General features: G+C 47.3%; 1 protein-coding gene across 8 annotated transcripts in view; it reads left to right on the plus strand.

The window, feature by feature from the left end:
* Positions 1-17,500, plus strand: part of LOC113807312 (uncharacterized) — a 146,809-nt gene that overhangs the window by 114,433 nt on the left and 14,876 nt on the right. For 2 of the 8 annotated variants that reach the window (XM_070140342.1, XM_070140346.1), the window contains exon 1: positions 14,419-14,575. The exons of the other annotated variants lie outside the window; for them this stretch is intronic. The gene's annotated coding sequence lies outside the window, so the exon portion shown is untranslated. Of the gene's footprint in view, positions 1-14,418; positions 14,576-17,500 lie in introns of those variants that run through there. 8 annotated transcript variants of the gene reach the window in all.

The following is a 17,500-nucleotide window of genomic DNA, read 5'->3' on the forward strand; positions in this document are numbered from 1 at the left end:
TTATTTTCCCCCTCCCCCTCCCCCCTTTTCTCCCCCTCCCCCTCCCCCTTCCCCCTCCTCTTCCCCCTCCCCCTCCCTTCCCCTCCCACTTGTTATGAATGATTTTCCGCTCTTATTGACGTCATAACCTCTGACGTCATGATATTGTTGTTTTATTTACATCATTCATGGCTTGTAATGAATGTTGATTGTGTTGCTATTATCTTCAATTTTCTTTTTATATCGTAATTCTTTTATCATCTTTTTTTATCGTAATTATTTTTTTTATTATTTTTGTTTTTTATTTTTTATCGTAATTCTATTATCAGCCATAGTTTTGCAATTGTTCTTTTGGTCGTAAAATGATCGTTCCAGGATGAGAGACAGGAAAGGAGAGAAAGGAAAAATGAATAAAGAAAGTAAAAATCAAATGCAGGGAGATCGGCAAAGGCGGAAGGACAGTGCATTCCAAAAATCCTTCTCCTCTTCCTTCTTCCTCCTCCTCCTTCATCTTCCTCCTCTTTCTTTCTCCTCCTCCTACATCTTACTTTTCCTTCCTCCCCCTCTTTCTTCAACTCCTATTCCTCCTCCTCCTCCTCCTCCCTCTCCCTTCTCCCTTCTCCTCCTCCCTCTCCCTTCTCCTAATCTCCTTCTACCCCTTCTCCCTCCTACTTCTTCTTTCCTTCTCCTCCTCCTACTCTTCCTACCCCTTACCCCTCTCCCCCTTACTCCTCCTCCTACCTCTTCTTTCCTCCTCGTCCTCCTCCCTCCTCCTCCTCCTCCTCCTCTTCCTACCCCCTTACCCCCTCTCCCCCTTACTCCTCCTCCTCCTACCTCTTCTTTCCTCCTCCTCCTCCTCCTCCTCTTCCTCCTCCTCCTCCTCCTCTTCCCTAATCCTCCTCTTCCTACCCACTTATCCCTCCCCCTTCCTCCTCCTCCTACCTCTTCTTTCCTCCTCCTCCTCCTCCTCCTCCTCCTCCTCCTACCCCCTTATCCCTCCTCCCCTTCCTCCTCCTCCTACCTCCTCCTCCTCCTCCTTCCTCCTCCTCCTCCTCCTCCTACCTCTTCTTTCCTCCTCCTCCTCCTCCCTCCCCCTACTCCTCCTCCTACCTCTTCTTTCCTCCTCCTCCTCCTCCTCCACCTCCTCCTCCTCCCTCCTCCTCCCTTCCTACCCCTTATCCCTCCCTCCTACCCTTCCTCCTCCTCCTCCTCCTCCTCCTCCTCTCCTCCTCCTCTTCCTACCTCCTCATCCCCCCCAATGAAAAATCACAAGAGGATGCTTCCCCGCCGCGGTAGGACCAGGATGCAGGATGCAGCATCGCAGGTGGGGAAGGCGCAGGTCCCGGCGGGCTTGGGGCGTGCGGTGGGCGCTGTGTTGGGGCGTGCGGTGGGCGCTGTGCATATTTACATCCCGGGGCCGGCTTCTTGTTAGCTTGCGCGCCCCCCCTCCCTCCCTGTCTCTCTCTCTCTCTCTCCTCTCCTCCTCTCTTCTCTCTCCTCGCCTTCCATCTCCTCTCTTCTCTCCTCGCCTCGCCTCGCCTTCTCTCCCCTCCTCTCCTCTCCTCTCCTCCTCCCTCCCTCTCCTCTCCTCTCTCCTCGCCTCCTATTCTCGCCTCCTCTCCTCGCCTCGCCTCCTCCTCTCCTCCCCTCCCCTTCCCTCCCTTCCCCTTTCCTCCCTTCCCTCCTCCTTTCCTCTCTCCTCGCCGCGCCTCCTCTCCTCCCATCTCCTCTCCTCTCCTCTCCTCCCCTTATCTCTTCGTTCTTTGCTTTCTTTCTCTTTCTTTCTCCCTCTCTTTCTTTTTCTCTGCCTCTTTCTTTTTTCTCTCTTTTCTCCCTCTTTTTTCTGTCCTGTCTTTTCTCTCTTTTTCTTTCTTTCTTCCTCGTACAGTAAGTTCCGTCGTGCATTTTTCTCTTTCTCTTTTCCTCTTCCTCTTCCTCTTCCTTTTCCTTTTCCCTTTTCTCTTTTTCTTGTCCTCTTTGTCTCTTTTTTCTTTCCTCTCTTTTTCTTTCTTTCTTTCTCCGTAATTTCCACCGTGCTTTGCATTCAGGGTATACCACTCATGCCATTGATTATCCTTTTAAGATATACGAGTATCTCTTTTTAAACCTTACTTGAAAACTTCTTAACTTGGATATATAACACGTATGTGAAGTTTATCTGGACATTTTCTTTTACATTTTAGATTCAAATTCACTTGATCTTGCTTATACTAGACATGGGCTGTACATATCGTCTTCTTTGTATACTGTGTGTACCTTCACAGCTGATTACATGACTCCCTTCCCCCCCACCTCTTCCCTGCCCCTCCCACCTACCTCCCATTCCCCATCCTTCAGATATTCCTTTTCCCGATTTTATCCCATTTTTTATTTTGTCTTCTTGGATTTTGAATATCGGCTATGATGTATTTGTTTTTCTTTTTCTTTTTGAAGAAGAAGAAGAAAAATAAAACGGCAAAGCCTATGAAGAAGTCCTGTCATGATGAAGGAATTAAAACGAAGTCATTGGATGTTGGCAGAAAAAAAAAGTTCGGAAGATGACAAAGCAGAAAGTACGATCGGTAGAATGGGATATTAGGAGGGAGGGAGGGTGACGACAGGAGAGGAGGGGAGGGGAGGAGGGGAAGGAGGGAAGGGGGTGTGTTTCTATATATGGGTACGGAGATTGGGACTCGAGTAGGTTGTAGAGGTCAAATTCCCTTTTACGAGTATAAGGGAGGGAGGGAGGGAGGGAGGGAGGGAGAGAGGCGGTATTCTCCAAGGGTGATTGGCCGGGGGAGAAAAAGGGGAGGGAAGGAGGTAGGGAGGAGGGGAGGGAGCGGAACGGACAGAAAGAAAGAGAAATGAGAGGGAGAGAAAGGGGAATATAAGAGATTAGGGGAAAAATGAAGGGAGGGGAAGGAAAGAGAATGGAAAATAAAGGAGGGAAGAGGATAGAGGAGGAGGTGCGATAGAAGGGGAGACGGGGAACGAAGGGAGAGAAGGGAAGAGAGGGAAGAAGATGCGAGAATGGAAAAGAAAGAGTAGATAAACCTGCTGACAGAGAAGACCCCAGTCTACACCAACACGAATTGCGATTAAGACGATGGGGGGGTTAAGATAAGAAGCAGAGAAGGGGGACGGGGTTAAGAGGTAAGAATGGAAGGTGGTGGATTAAAGTACAAGAAAGTATGGCTGGGCGGCGGGGTAGTAAGAGACACGGAAAGAGGGGGTGGGACAAAATAAAGGAAAGGTAGGGGAGTAAGAGATAGGGCAGGAGAAGTTAAGGAACACGGGAGGAGAGGGAGGGATAAGATAAAGGAAAGGCAGGGAAGGGAAGGAGAGCGGGGAGATAAGAGAGAAGAAAGTGGTAGGTAAAGAGATATTGATATTGATAACGTTTATTAAGCCAATATGCGTGTTAGACAATTTTACATATACAAATAAAGATAAAATTACTGAACCTCCAGAGAACAAAGCTCTAAAATTGCTGAACCTCTTGAGAAGAAAGCTCTCTTAGGGAGGCACCTTGTTACATGGGGAATTAATGTGGATTTACATTTATAGACGAGGAGGATGGAGGGTTTAAGAAACGAAGAAGGACATGGATAAGATAAAATAAAGGTAAAGAGAAGGAGAGAGAGAGAAGAAGGCGAGAGGGGGAGGGGTGGCTTGTCTTCAGGAATAACAGGTTTAAGAAACGAAGAAGGATAAGGATAAGATAAAATAAAGGAAAAGAGAAGAAGAGAGAGAGAGGCAGAGGGAAAAAGGCGAGAGGGGGGGGAGGGGGTGGCGTGTCTCCAGGTAAATAACAGGTTTAAGAAACGAAGAAGGATAAGGATAATATAAAATAAAGGAAAAGAGAAGAAGAGAGAGAGAAGGAGAGAGAAGAAGGCGAGAGGGGGAGGGGGTGGCTTGTCTTCAGGAATAACAGGTTTAAGAAACGAAGAAGGATAAGGATAAGATAAAATAAAGGAAAAGAGAAGAAGAGAGAGAGAGAGAAGGAGAGAAGAAGGCGAGAGGGGTGGCTTGTCTTCAGGAATAACAGGTTTAAGAAACGAAGAAGAATAAGGATAAGATAAAATAAAGGAAAAGAGAAGAAGAGAGAGAGAAGGAGAGAGAAGAAGGCGAGAGGGGGAAGGGGTGGCTTGTCTTCAGGTAAATAACAGGTTTAAGAAACGAAGAAGGATAAGGATAAGATAAAATAAAGGAAAAGAGAAGAAGAGAGAGAGAAGGAGAGAGAAGGCGAGAGGGGGGGAAGGGGGTGGCTTGTCTTCAGGTAAATAACAGGTGAAGCAATGTGTATGTATTTGATTGCGTTTACTTGACTGTCATCGAGGTTGTTTGTTTTTTTTGGCTTGTAATTATGCAGTCTTTCTGTTTAAGGAGGCCTGTGTGGATATTTGTCGTATATAATCTAATGGAGGGAGTGGAAGCAGCGTGTGTTTGTGTGTTTGTCCGTTTCTTTGTTTGTATTTGTGTTGGGGTTCTGTCGTCCAATATTGATTTTTTTCTGTAGTCATTTATGATATTTAAGTCTTGTTTTGTTTTCGATTTGTTTATTGATTTTTTTTTCAGACAAGACTTAATGAGATAAATATTTGCGTAGTTGACAAACAGAAGAATGTGGTAGAGTAGGAAGGCCAACAGTAAGAATTGATAAATATATTAGTAATGATAATTCGCAAATAACATCAACTTGTTTCTTCTCATTATGCAGGTAACGGTATTTTTTGTATTGTAATATATCATCTAATGTTTATGCATTTATCGGTCTCTCTCTCTCTCTCTCTCTCTCTCTCTCTCTCTCTCTCTCTCTCTCTCTCTCTCTCTCTCTCTCTCTCTCTCTCTCTCTCTCTCTCTCTCTCTCTCTCTCTCTCTCTCTCTCTCCCTCTCCCTCTCCTCTCCCTCTCCCTCTCCCTCTCCCTCTCCCTCTCCCTCTCCCTCTCCCTCTCCCTCCCTCCCCATCTCTTTCGCTCTCCCTCCCTCCCTCTCTCCCTCCCTCCCTCCCTCCCTCCCTCCCCCTCCCTCCCCCCCTCCCTCCCTCCCTCCCTCCTCCCTCTCTTTCTCCTCTCCCCCTCTCTGTCCCTCTCTCTCTCTCTCTCTCTCTCTCTCTCTCTCTCTCTCTCTCTCTCTCCCTCCCTCCCTCCCTCCCTCCCTCCCTCCCTCCCTCCCTCCCTCCCTCCCTCCCTCCTTCCCTCTCTCTCCCTCCTTCCCTCTCTTTCTCCTTCCCCCTCTCTGTCCTTCCCCCTCTCTCTCCTTCTCCCTCTGCCTCCCTCCCTCCCTCTCCCACTCCCTCTCTCTTTATATTTTGATGATAACAACAACAATAATGTATATAAGGTATATAATAGTGAGTCGAAGCATTGTACCTTAAAATACAATCTTCAAAATGTAAATCAAATAGAATTCTCTCTCACGCTGTTTGTGTGCTGCTCTTGGGACTCTTCCTCGGGAGAAGAGTGTGGCTGCGTTTAGCTCTGAATTTTTTATTTTATTTTTGTGTGTTTGGGTGTGTGTGTTTGGGTGTGTGTGTGTGTGTGTGTGTGTGTGTGTGTGTGTGTGTGTGTGTGTGTGTGTGTGTGTTTGGGTGTGGGTGTGTGTTTGGGTGTGGGTGTGTGTTTGGGTGTGGGTGTGTGTTTGGGTGTGTGTGTTTGGGTGTGGGTGTGTGTTTGGGTGTGGGTGTGTGTTTGGGTGTGGGTGTGTGTTTGGGTGTGGGTGTGTGTTTGGGTGTGGGTGTGTGTTTGGGTGTGTGTGTTTGGGTGTGGGTGTGTGTTTGGGTGTGGGTGTGTGTTTGGGTGTGGGTGTGTGTTTGGGTGTGGGTGTGTGTTTGGGTGTGGGTGTGTGTTTGGGTGTGGTGTGTGTTTGGGTGTGTGGGTGTGTGTTTGGGTGTGGGTGTGTGTTTGGGTGTGTGTGTGTGTTTGGGTGTGTGTGTGTGTGTGTGTGTGTGTGCGTGCGTGTGTGTGTGTGTGTGTGCGTGCGTGCGTGCGTGTGTGTGTGGGGGGGGGGTATTTGTGTGTCTCTCTTGTTCATATCCACAGAGAAAGTGTATTATAAAAAAGTGTCGTTATTTTTGTTTATTATCATCTTTACTTTTATTTATTTATTTATTCATAAACAGAAGAGATGAAGGGTGCAGGATCTTTGGGTCACCGGACAGGGTATTTTTAGGTAGGGGGAGGGGTGGGGTGGGGGAGGGGGAGGGGGGGGGGAAGGCAGGGATGCGCAACGTCCAGGCAAGAGGATCTGGGAGTGGCCGATGGGCGCTCTTTCTCTCTCTCTCTTCCTTTTAGCCTTTAGTTCTCTTCCTCTCTTCTCTCCTTTCTCTCTCTTTGTTTCTTTCTCTCTCTCTGTGTCTGTTTGTCTTCCTCTCTCTCTGTCTCTCTCTCTCTCTCTCTCTCTCTCTCTCTCTCTCTCTCTCTCTCATTCTCTGTCTCTGTCTCTCTGTCTCTCTCTCTTTCTGTGTCTCTCTCTGTCTGTCTCTCTCTCTGTGTCTCTCTCTCTCTCTCTCTCTCTCTCTCTCTCTCTCTCTCTCTCTCTCTCTCTCTCTCTCTCTCTCTCTCTCTCTCTCTCTCTCTCTCTCTCTCTCTCTCTCTCTCTCTCTCTCTCTCTCTCTCTCTCTCTCTCTCTCTCTCTCTCTCTCTCTCTCTCTCTCTCTCTCTCTCTCTCTCTCTCTCTCTCTCTCTCTCTCTCTCTCTCTCTCTCTCTCTCTCTCTCTCTCTCTCTCTCTCTCTCTCTCTCTCTCTCTCTCTCTCTCTCTCTCTCTCTCTCTCTCTCTCTCTCTCTCTCTCTCTCTCTCTCTCTCTCTCTCTCTCTCTCTCTCTCTCTCCCTCCCTCCCTCCCTCCCTCCCTCTCTCTCTCTCTCTCTCTCTCTCTCTCTAATCCCATGCTCCTTCTCTCCTTCCCTCCCCCCTCTTCTCCCCTCTCTCCCCTCCCCCCCTCCTCCCACCATCGTCGAGGATGCCACTGTATTCCTTCCATAACCTGACCATCCCACAGGAAAAAAAAACTGCTATTGCCTCCGACTACGAAAACGTTATCATTATTTTCCCGAACGGTCTCCCCGTTTTCGCTATCGTGCCGGGAGATGGCGATAGAAGTCACCGTCTCGTCGTCTCTGTTATTATTCTTAACAGTCACTGCTCTTTGTCGTTAGTCCTCGAGGTGTGGTGATGATTGCGGCTGCGAGCGGCGATGGGCGGCCATCCAGTAGCTTTTTAATCTCTGGGAGAACTTGGGCGGAGCGGTGATCTCTCTATCTATCTATCTGTCTGTCTATCTATTTATCTGTCTCTCGCTTTCTCTCTCTCTTTCTCTCTTTCTTTTCTCTCTCTCTCTCAATCTCTTGAACTTGGTCGAAGCGGTGTTCTCTCTCTCTCTTTCTTTCTCTCTCTCTCTCTCTCTCTCTCTCTCTCTCTCTCTCTCTCTCTCTCTCTCTCTCTCTCTCTCTCTCTCTCTCTCTCTCTCCGTGCTAACTGTTATTTCGGGGTTGGCTGGGGATGCTGTGGGAAATTCTAGTAATGAAAGAGGAAGGGTGGTGGTGGTGGTGGTGATGATGAAGGTAGTGATGATGTGGATGGTGGGTGGTGATGATGATGTGGATGGTGATGTGCGGTCTTTTTTTGCGGCGGTTGCTTTTGGTCTTTTTAAACTTGAAGGGGAGTTTGCATTGTGTACTCTCTCACTCTCTCTCTCTCTCTCTCTCTCTCTCTCTCTCTCTCTCTCTCTCTCTCTCTCTCTCTCTCTCTCTCTCTCTCTCTCTCTCTCTCCCTCTCCCTCTCTCTCTCTCTCTCCCTCTCTCTTTCTCTCTCTCTCTCTCTCTCTCTCTCTCTCTCTCTCTCTCTCTCTCTCTCTCTCTCTCTCTCTCTCTCTCTCTCTCTCTCTCTCTCTGCTAACTGTCTATTTCTTGGCTGGGGATGCTGTGGGAAATTCTAGTAATGAAAGAGGAAGGGTGGTGGTGGTGGTGATGATGAGGGTAGTCTGATGATGTGGATGGTGATGTGCGGTCTCTCTGCGGCTCTCTCTCTCTCTCTCTCTTAAACTCTCTCTCATCTCTGTAGTCTCTCTCTCTCTCTCTCTCTCTCTCTCTCTCTCTCTCTCTCTCTCTCTCTCTCTCTCTCTCTCTCTCTCCCTCTCTCTCTCTCTCCTCCCTCTCTCTCTCTCCCTCCCTCTCCCTCCCTCTCTCCTTCTCTCCCTCTCTCCCTCTCTCTCCCTCTCTCCCTCACGCCTCCCTCACACACACACACACACACACACAAACGCACGCATTCATACGCAAGTTCTAAATATAGACCTCGCTCGTACGCACCCACGCACGCACACTGTATATATATTTTTTTCCCGTTATTGGTACGATAAGAAAGAAAATGTTCAACACACGTTCCTCTTCATTAACAAACTAATCACGGTTATTTATGCAACATGTCATTGCGTGCCGGCGAGTGACGTACGAGCGCCGGCGGCCACTTCGCCAAAGAGAAATAACAATTGGAAGGAAAATGTGAATGAGGGATTTATGTGCGAAGTTTGGCAGCTGTTGTCGTGGGATTGGGCACGTGGAAACGAAACGGGTTTGTTTAGCTTCGTTCTCTGTTTTTCTGTTTGTTTCTCTCTCTTTCTCTTTCTATTTCTTTCTTTTTCTCGCGCTCTTTATCTCTCTCTTTCTTTTCTCTCTCTCTTCGTCTCTCTTCCTCTCTCTCTCTCTCTCTCTCTCTCTCTCTCTCTCTCTCTCTCTCTCTCTCTCTCTCTCTCTCTCTCTCTCTCTCTCTCTCTCTCTCTCTCTCTTTCTTTCTTTCTCTCTCGCTCACTTCCTTTCTCTCTCCCTCTTGCCGCTCCCTCCTTCCCTCCCTCCATCCGTCCTTCCCCCCCCCCTCCCTCCTTCCACTTCTTCCTTCCTCCCCATCTCTCCCTCCATCTTCCTACATTTGAGCATCATCATCTCAATTTCAATTTTCCTTATTTTCAGAAGAAAAAGCAATGATCTTTGGATGGCCTCCTTCAGCTGCGTCGAGGCGCTGCGATTGACCCCTGGGGCTGAAGGGAGGAGGTGGGGGGAGTGAGGCGAATACGTTATCAGTCTTTCGGCTTTCTCTTCGTTTTTTTTTTTTTTTTTTTTTTTTGCATCGAGGGGGAGAAGGAGGGACGGTGAGGGGGAGGGAGGGAGGGGAGGGGGGAGAAGGAGGGAGGAAGGGAGGGGGAGAAGGAGGGAGGGAGGGTGAGAAGGAGGAGGAGGAGAAGGAGGATGGAGGAAGGGAGGGGAGGGAGGGAGGGAGGGAGGAGAGGAAGGAAGGAAGAAGGAGGGAGGAAGGGAGGAGGAGGAGGGATGGAGGAAGGGAGTGGGAGAAGGAGGGATGGAGGAAGGGACGAAGAGGAAGAAGGAGGGAGGAAGGGAGGGAGATAGGGAGAGGGAGGAAGGGAGGGGGAGAAGGAGGGAGGATGGGAGGGGGAGAGAGGGAGGAATGAAGGGCGGAAGGTAAGAATAGAGGGAGAATTGTCCTATGCACCCAGCTGATAGCTTAGCTTACCACCCGATATTCCATTCTCGCCAAAGAACTTGTATGTCATAGGTTCTGTGTACATCTGGTAGCTAACACTGTTTCCTTTGAGCGAAATCTGCATCCGCCAGTGTTGTAAAATAGCGTTCATTTAGATATCATAACACGCATTTGTATTATTGTATTTATGTTGCGTATGGAGGTAAAGGAAACTGTTCTTTTTGCACATTTAAAGGGCTAATGTGCTTGTGCTCTGAGTGCGTGCGAAAGAGGCGCGGCCGAGACTGGTCCGAGATATGCCCGGAAGCAAGCTCTTTCCGGGACTCGGAAGCGGTTGCCGGTTAGGGCAGTTTTGGGGGCGGCTTTGCTCGTGTGTAAGGGGGGGGAGAGGGATGGGGAGGAGTGAAGAGAGATAGAGAGGGTAAAGGAAAGAGAGAGTGATAGTGTGACAAGATAGACGGAGAGGAAGAAACGGAAAGAGAGGGGGAGGAAGACTGAAAAGGGGCAGAAGGAGTGACGTACAGATAGACAGGAAGAAATAGAGATGGGCTAGGGAAAGGAGCGGGTGACAAACAGACAGACAGAAAGATACGAGACCTTCGCGAGATGCAGACCGGAGGGCGGAGGCGCCGAGGAGAGACGGAAGGGGAGGGGGACAGTGGGGGGGGGCTAGGAGGGGGACAATGGGGGGTGAGCTAGGAGGGGGACAATGGGGTGGGTGGACTAGAAGGGGGACAGTGGGGGTGGGGTGGCTAGGAGGGGGGCAATGGGGGTGGGTTAGGAGGGTGACAGTGGGGGGGTGAGCTAGGAAGGTGACAATGGGGGCGGTAGGAGGGAGGGGGGGACTTAATGTGAGGGAGGCTGGGGGTTGAGGGTTAATGTTGCGTGAAATCGGACGTGAAGTGTTTGCTCTCTCGCTTTTGTTTTCGCCGCGTGGGTCTAGGGGTTGTTGGTCTCGTCCCTCGATCTAATTGCTCGTTTGCGGCGGATGTTGCAGTGTGTGAGCGCGCCCGGTGTTGTTTATGGAGCGTCTGCCTTCGTTCTTGTCGTTGTGATCGTAAGTGTTTATATATTTTTTAAAAGTGGAGGTGAACAGAGTCGAAATAAAGACGAAAAAATATGATTTTTTTTTTTTTTTTTTAAGTGGAGGTGAACAAAGTCGAAATAAAGACGAAAAGGTTTATTTTATTTTTTATTTTTTTTTAAGTGGAGGTGAACAAAATCGAAACAGACAAAAAAAAGACGAACAAATATTTTTTTTAAAGTGGAGGTGAACAAAGTCGAAACAAAGACGAAAAAACATGATTTTTTTTAAAGTGGAGGTGAACAAAATCGAAACAAAGACAAAAAAAAAGACGAACAAATATTTTTTTTTAAAGTGGAGGTGAACAAAATCGAAACATCAAGCCAAAAGCAGATGAACAAATACGCGTTTTAGTTCCTGATGCGGAGAATCACGCTCGAAATGCCAGTGACTTCAGAGTTCATTTGGGTTCCAGTTTTAATGCCAAGGCTCTCGTGACAAGTCAGGAAGTACAAAGGTGATGCGATGTAGGAAAGAGAAAAGGAAATGAAAGTGAAATGAGCCGTTGGAAGAGGAGGACCGGGAGCTAGTGATGATGGTGATATGAACGAAAATGATTGTAATGATGAGTTGATAATTATGATAGTGATGATGTAAAGTGTGAAAATCAAATTGAATAAGAATTTAATAATGTGTGAAATGGGACAAGTAAAGTAAATTCACGGAGAATTGACGGAAATAGTGAACAAGTTGATGATAACATTGATAACGATGGTATTAAAGGTGATGTTAAGACCCGATCTTTATTATCTAATGGAGAGTAATCGTAAGTATGAAACAAAGTAAAGAAAACAGGAAATCCGAATGTCAGAGTGCATTTGAGGAGAGAGAGTGTTCATCTCTGACGTGCGGCGGTCGTCCCAGCTGATCGTATTGGCGGGAAACCTTGGGTGTGCGTCCGTTCAAGAGAGTTGACATTTTATGAACGCTTTTCTTCCGGCAGCCTCGCATCTCGTCTCTTATTGCCGAGCCTTGAGACACCTCTTTTTTTTATCTAGACGAATTTGTTATAAGAAATTGTTGAGGTAGATTAATCGTCGTCGTTGACTATTTACTGCGAACAGCCTTGAGGTATTTGGCTATGACGTCACACGATCGCGGTGGGAGGTTTTTTTCAAAAGATGAAATGGTTGACGAAATGACTAGACAAATGACGTGAAAAGAATTTTGGTCGTCTTGGAGTTGGCCAGCAGACCGAATCCGGCGATGGCTACTCAGGAGAAAGAAGTTAGTGGCTCCGAAGCGGCATGACATTTCATAGATTTCACAGGTCGGTTGCACAACGAGACTTGCTATGGGCGAGGCATCCAGGTGCGGCAATCGCTGTCCTTCTGAGGGCTTACCAAGTCGCTCGATTGCTTTATTATTTGATTTGTACATCTACAACATCAGGCATTCGCTGTCTTTGAGCGTTACGAGATGATAGCGATTTAAAAGGCGATTCGGTACGACCAACAGGCGTAGAGACCGTTGTCTCCATCGCAGGCGGCGTATTCAGCTGCCAGACGTAGGAGGAGATAGTTGTGTGACCTTCTGTGTTGACCTGTAGAATGTTTTTTTTTTTTCATTTCTCTTTATCTCTCGTTGATAGAGATCGTGAGAATTCACAATTCTTATATAACTTATTGTAATTTTCACATAACCCTCTCACTTAGCGAGACTAACGGAAACCTCACGTGATTTCAAATGAATGAAATCCCGCCCCATTGTTCTTCATAATTAACCATACATTTCAGCGTGTGGTAACTCCTCCTCCCCCATCCCCCCTCCCCCCTCTCCCATCACATTTCCCACGAGGTCACGAGCCACCAAGAGCGATTAAACCCACCATCATAATATCTCCCATGATCTTTGAGGAGTTCGAAGCATGCTGTGTGTTTGTATATATATACGCTGGATGACCGGAGGGTGAAATTATGTCAAGGAGATCGAGAAATTAATTACGGCTTGAATCGCAAGAAGGAATGAGAGAGAAAAGGAGCGAGAGAAAGAGAAAAGGAGAGAGATAAAGAGAGAGAGAGAAAAGGAGAGAGATGAAGAGAGAAAAGGAGAGAGATGAAGAGAGAGAAAGAAAGAGAAAAGGAGAGAGAGAGAGAGAAAGAAAGAAAGAAAGAAAGAGAAAAGGAGCATGTAGGGAGGGGGAGGGGGAGAGAGAGAGGAATAAAACTTGTATTGAAAAAAGGAAATGTTTTTTTCTACTGGGAAATAGGGCGAAAGGGCGTGGTTAAAGACTGCCCACCCAATACAATGGGAGAAAGAGGGAGCGACGTGGGTGTAGAACAGGGGAGATGGAAAGGAAGAGAAGGGAGCTAAGAGGGGAGAAGAAGAGGGGGAAAGGGAGAGAGAAGAGATAAGAAGAGGGAAGATGAAGAGGGGGAAAGGGAGAAAGAAGAGGGGAGATAGTGAGAGGGAAAGGAAGAGAAAGGAGCTAAGAAGAGGGAAGATGAAGAGAGGGAGAGGGAGAGAGGAGAGCTAAGAAGAGAGGGGAAACGAGAGAGGAGCGGCGAAAAAGAGACACAGAAGAGAAAGAGACAGAGAAAGAGGAGCGGCTAAAAAGAGACACAGAAGAGAAAGAGACAGAGAAAGAGGAGCGGCTAAAAAGAGACACAGAAGAGAAATAGACAGAGAAAGAGGAGCGGCTAAAAAGAGACACAGAAGAGAAATAGACATAGAGAAAGAGGAGCGGCTAAAAAGAGACACAGAAATGAAAGAGGGGAGAATAGGCAGATGTGTAGCGTGTTATACAGTGTGTTCCTGGGCGTCGAGTATGGGTCGAGCAGCACGCCTCTTTGCCCGGGGAAGGGCGGCGGCGCGGCGGGGACCAGAATTTGTAAGTGTCGGCCATTTTGCGGTGTGGATTATCCTTGCCAGGGGACCGATCGGGGTTTGTGGACGGCTGGGAAGGGCTTTTGTTTTGGGGAGATTCGGATTTTAATTCTTTATCTTTCTCCTTCGTCTTCTCCTTTCCCTTCTTCTTCTCCGTCGTTTTCTTTTCCGTCTCTACGTCTCGTCCTCCTCCTCTCCTCCCCCCCATCTCTCTCTCTCTCTCTTCCCCTCTCCCTCTCCCTCCCCCCTCTCTCTCTCTCCCCCTCTCTCTCTCTCCCCCCTCTCTCTCTCCCTCTCCCTCCCTCCCTCTCTCCCTCTCCCTCTCCTTCTCTCTCTCTCTCTCTCTCTTTCTCTCTTTCTCTCTCTCTCTTTCTCTCTCTCTCCCTCCCCCTCCCTCCCTCCCTCCCTCTCTCTCCCTCTCCCTCTCCCTCTCTCCTCTCCCTCTCCCTCTCCTTCTCTCCCTCTCCCTCTCCCTCTCTCTCTCTCTCTCTCTCTCTCTCTCTCTCTCTCTCTCTCCCTCTCCCTCTCCCTCTCCCTCTCCCTCTCTCTCTCTCTCTCTCTCTCTCTCTCTCTCTCTCTCTCTCTCTCTCTCTCTCTCTCTCTCTCTCTCTCTCTCTCTCTCTCTCTCTCTCTCTCCCTCTTTATTTGTCTTCCTCTCTTCCACCTCTATATACTTGTCACGTCCAACGCCACAGACAGATACACAGTCAGCGCCTTGTGCTTCATTATGTATGAATGAACATGCATAAACAATTATCTTTTCGTTTATACTTACAGTCTTCCTCTGTATGTAAACAGTGTGCCTATTGTAATTACATATATGCATATACATTTGTACATTCATCAGAGTGTACCACATCAGCAATTTAGATGATACATTTATAAAATCATTGAGGAACTATGTGATATAAGGTGTAGTTCTAACGTTGTCACTCCTGCTCATAACGTGATACTTACCGTTGAAAATTTGACCCGAAGTGTAACAGGTGGTGATTTCAACGGTGCAGTACGACAGTATCCGAGTGGGCGCCCGGCAGCCAAGTCAGCTGTTGCGGGCAGCAGACCTTTCACTGGGCACGAGGCGGGCAGTGTCTCGAGAGTGTGGGAGTGAGAGGTACTTTTTAAAAGTCCTCCGCGTGGTCATTCTTCTGGATTATTCTCATTCGTTTTAACAGGAAGACGTAATCTATCGAAGGCTGTGGATGGATAATCGGTAGGTAACTCCCGTGATCGGCCGAGGATTGTGTGTATTCGGAGTGCGTTGGCGTTTCCACGTCGCCTTTTCGTGTTTGCGGAATGATGTCAGTTTAAAAAAAAGGCGTTGGGAGGTTGACCAGTCCTGCGTTCGTAATTTTCGTGCTTCCTGTCGCTCCGCCGGCACACCCTCACGCCGCCCGACCGTTGGAGAGAGCCCGGTGTCGCGACGTCGTGGTTCTACGACTCGGGAACGGATAAAAAAACGAGAATTCAAACGCACCAGAAGGCGGCGGCGGCGGAGACGTGTGTCGGAGGAAGCGAGTCTCGTGCAAGGTCTGTCGGGTGTGACGTCATCGCGTACCAGGTGTGCTCAGAGTACCTGGCTGAAGTGATAACGAGGACATTTAAAAGGGTTTTTTGAGATGGTGTCCTGTGGCTGTGTTGATGTCCGCCAAGTTGTGAAGTTTGTGTGTGTGGCTGATCGGAATTATGCCAATTATTCATCGACCAGTCAGTCTGTGAAGATTGTGTAACTGTGTGCCAGTAGTGTTGTGTCAATGCGATTCGTGTGGACTGCAGTGTGTTGCGTACGTAAAATGACCATCGGATAGTGTGAGTAAACGTTCGATAAGGTAAGTAAATATTTGACTGGTCGTATCTGCGTAGGAAATTCTGTATGTTCTAGTCAAGTCGATTTTGTCCTGGGAGTTTAAAAAATCAGAATGTGCGAGTCGAGTAAATGTTTAATGCAGCGTTTTATACAGTTTTTTTTTCTTAGTTACAGAGAAGTAGGTTGGTAAGATGGCCAGTACCTGTTCTATCCCAAGGATGAGAAACAGGGTATAATCTCAGATTCTTGCTCTACCCAGTCACCTCAAGGAAGTATTTGTCCTTTGACGGATTTAAAGTAAAAGGAAAATTTATTGTAATGAGGTGAATGTAAGGTAAATGTAGTCCTTAATGTAGAATTTTAGAAAAAATGGAGTTGAAGGCAGAGGTCGGAGAGTTAGAATTTGAGTAGGTATCGACTGAGATGCGAGTAGGGCAGATGTAGGCCTATGTTGGGAGGGTCTCGGGTCAGGAAATGCTGGGAGTTCTGTTGGGCGCCACTCCCCCTGTGGACTGAATGTTGAAAGGAATGAGGTACATGCAAGTCGGTATTGTGTAGGCTTTTTTTTCGTTGCAATATTTTTTTTATTCATTTTCATACAGCAAGCCATGCATTGGTGTGAAGTCGGTATAGTGTAGGCTTTCTTCGTTGCAATATTTTTTTTTATTCATTTTTATACACCAAGCCATGATTTGGTGTGAAGTCGGTATTGTGTAGTTCGTTTTTCGTTGCAATATATATATTTTTTGTTCATTTTCATACAGCAAGCCATGCATTGGTATGAAGTCGGTATAGTGTAGGCTTTTTTTCGTTGCAATATTTTTTTTATATTCATTTTTATACACCAAGCCATGATTTGGTGTGAAGTCGGTATTATGTATTTTTTTCGTTGCAATATTTTATTTTTTTATATTCATATTTATACACCAAGCCATGATTTGGTGTGCAGTCGGTATTGTGTAGGCTTTTTTTTCGTTGCAATGTTTTTATATATTCATTTTCATACAGCAAGCCATGATTTGGTGTGCAGTCGGTATTGTGTAGTTCTTTTTTCGTTGCAATATTTTTTTGATTCATTTTCATACAGCAAGCCATGCATTGGTATGAAGTCGGTATTGTGTAGGCTTTTTTCGTTGCAATTTTTTTTATATTCATTTTTATACACCAAACCATGATTTTTTAAAATTATTAAATGTATTGGTGTTTAGAGAAGGTTGGAGGGAAATACGACTGATTTTCAGGGAGGAAATGTTGCCATGTATAGTGTTAGGTAAGGACGACCATATGTCATTAGTACGCATGCAATGTACACACAACGTGCTGTGAAGGTGGAAGTGTGGTGTGTACATACGTCGGTATGAATGGACATCATCCGTGTGCGTTTGCAGAAAGAAAGCTTTATATATTAAGTGCGTTAAATAATGTGATCAGAATGCTAATGTGTTTTGGTGAATGGAAAGTGTTGTAGGTTTTGTCAATCGGTTTCTCATTATATAGTTGTTGCTTTGTTTTTGTTTTGTTTACATTTGCCTTTTAAATTTTCTCTCTCTCTCTCATTCTCTCTCTCTCTCTCTCTCTCTCTCTCTCTCTCTCTCTCTCTCTCTCTCTCTCTCTCTCTCTCTCTCTCTCTCTCTCTCTCTCTCTCTCTCTCCTCTCCCTCTCCCTCTCTCTCTCTCCCTCTCTCTCCCTCCCCCTCTCTCCCCCCCCCTCTCTCTCTCCTCTCTCTCTCTCTCTCTCTCTCTCTCTCTCTCTCTCTCTCTCTCTCTCTCTATCTCTCTGTTTATCTCTCTCTCTCTCTTCCCCCCTCTCTCTCCCTCTCTCTCCCTCTCCCTCCCTCTCCCCCTCTCCCTCCCTCCCCCTCCCCCTCCCCCTCCCTCCCTCCCTCCCTTTCCCTACATACCTCTCCCTCCCTCTACCCCCCCTCTCTGTCTGTTTCTCTCTCTCTCTTTCCTCTTCCCTCCTCCCTCGTCTTCCTCTGCTTTCCTCCTTCACTCCTCTACCCCCTCTCCTCTTCCTCTCTCTTCCTTGCTCTCCTTCATCACCCTTTCTCCCTCTCCCCCCTCTCATCCCTTTCCCCATTCTCCTCCCTCTCCCCCTCTCCTCCCTCTGTCCTATCTCCTCCTCTCCCCCCTCTCCTCCTCTGCTTCACTCCTCCTCCCTCTCTTCCTTCACTCCTCATACCTCTCCTCCTTCACTCCTCCTTCACTCCTCCTCCATTACCCCTCCTCCCTCCTCCTTCACCCCTCCTCCCTCCTCCTTCACCCCTACGCCCTATCTAAATAAGCTATTTGAACACCATCCTAACTGATGTTACCAATAAAGATACAAGTT

Source organism: Penaeus vannamei, chromosome 26 (genome assembly GCF_042767895.1).
Source record: "Penaeus vannamei isolate JL-2024 chromosome 26, ASM4276789v1, whole genome shotgun sequence".
Lineage (NCBI taxonomy): Eukaryota > Metazoa > Arthropoda > Malacostraca > Decapoda > Penaeidae > Penaeus > Penaeus vannamei.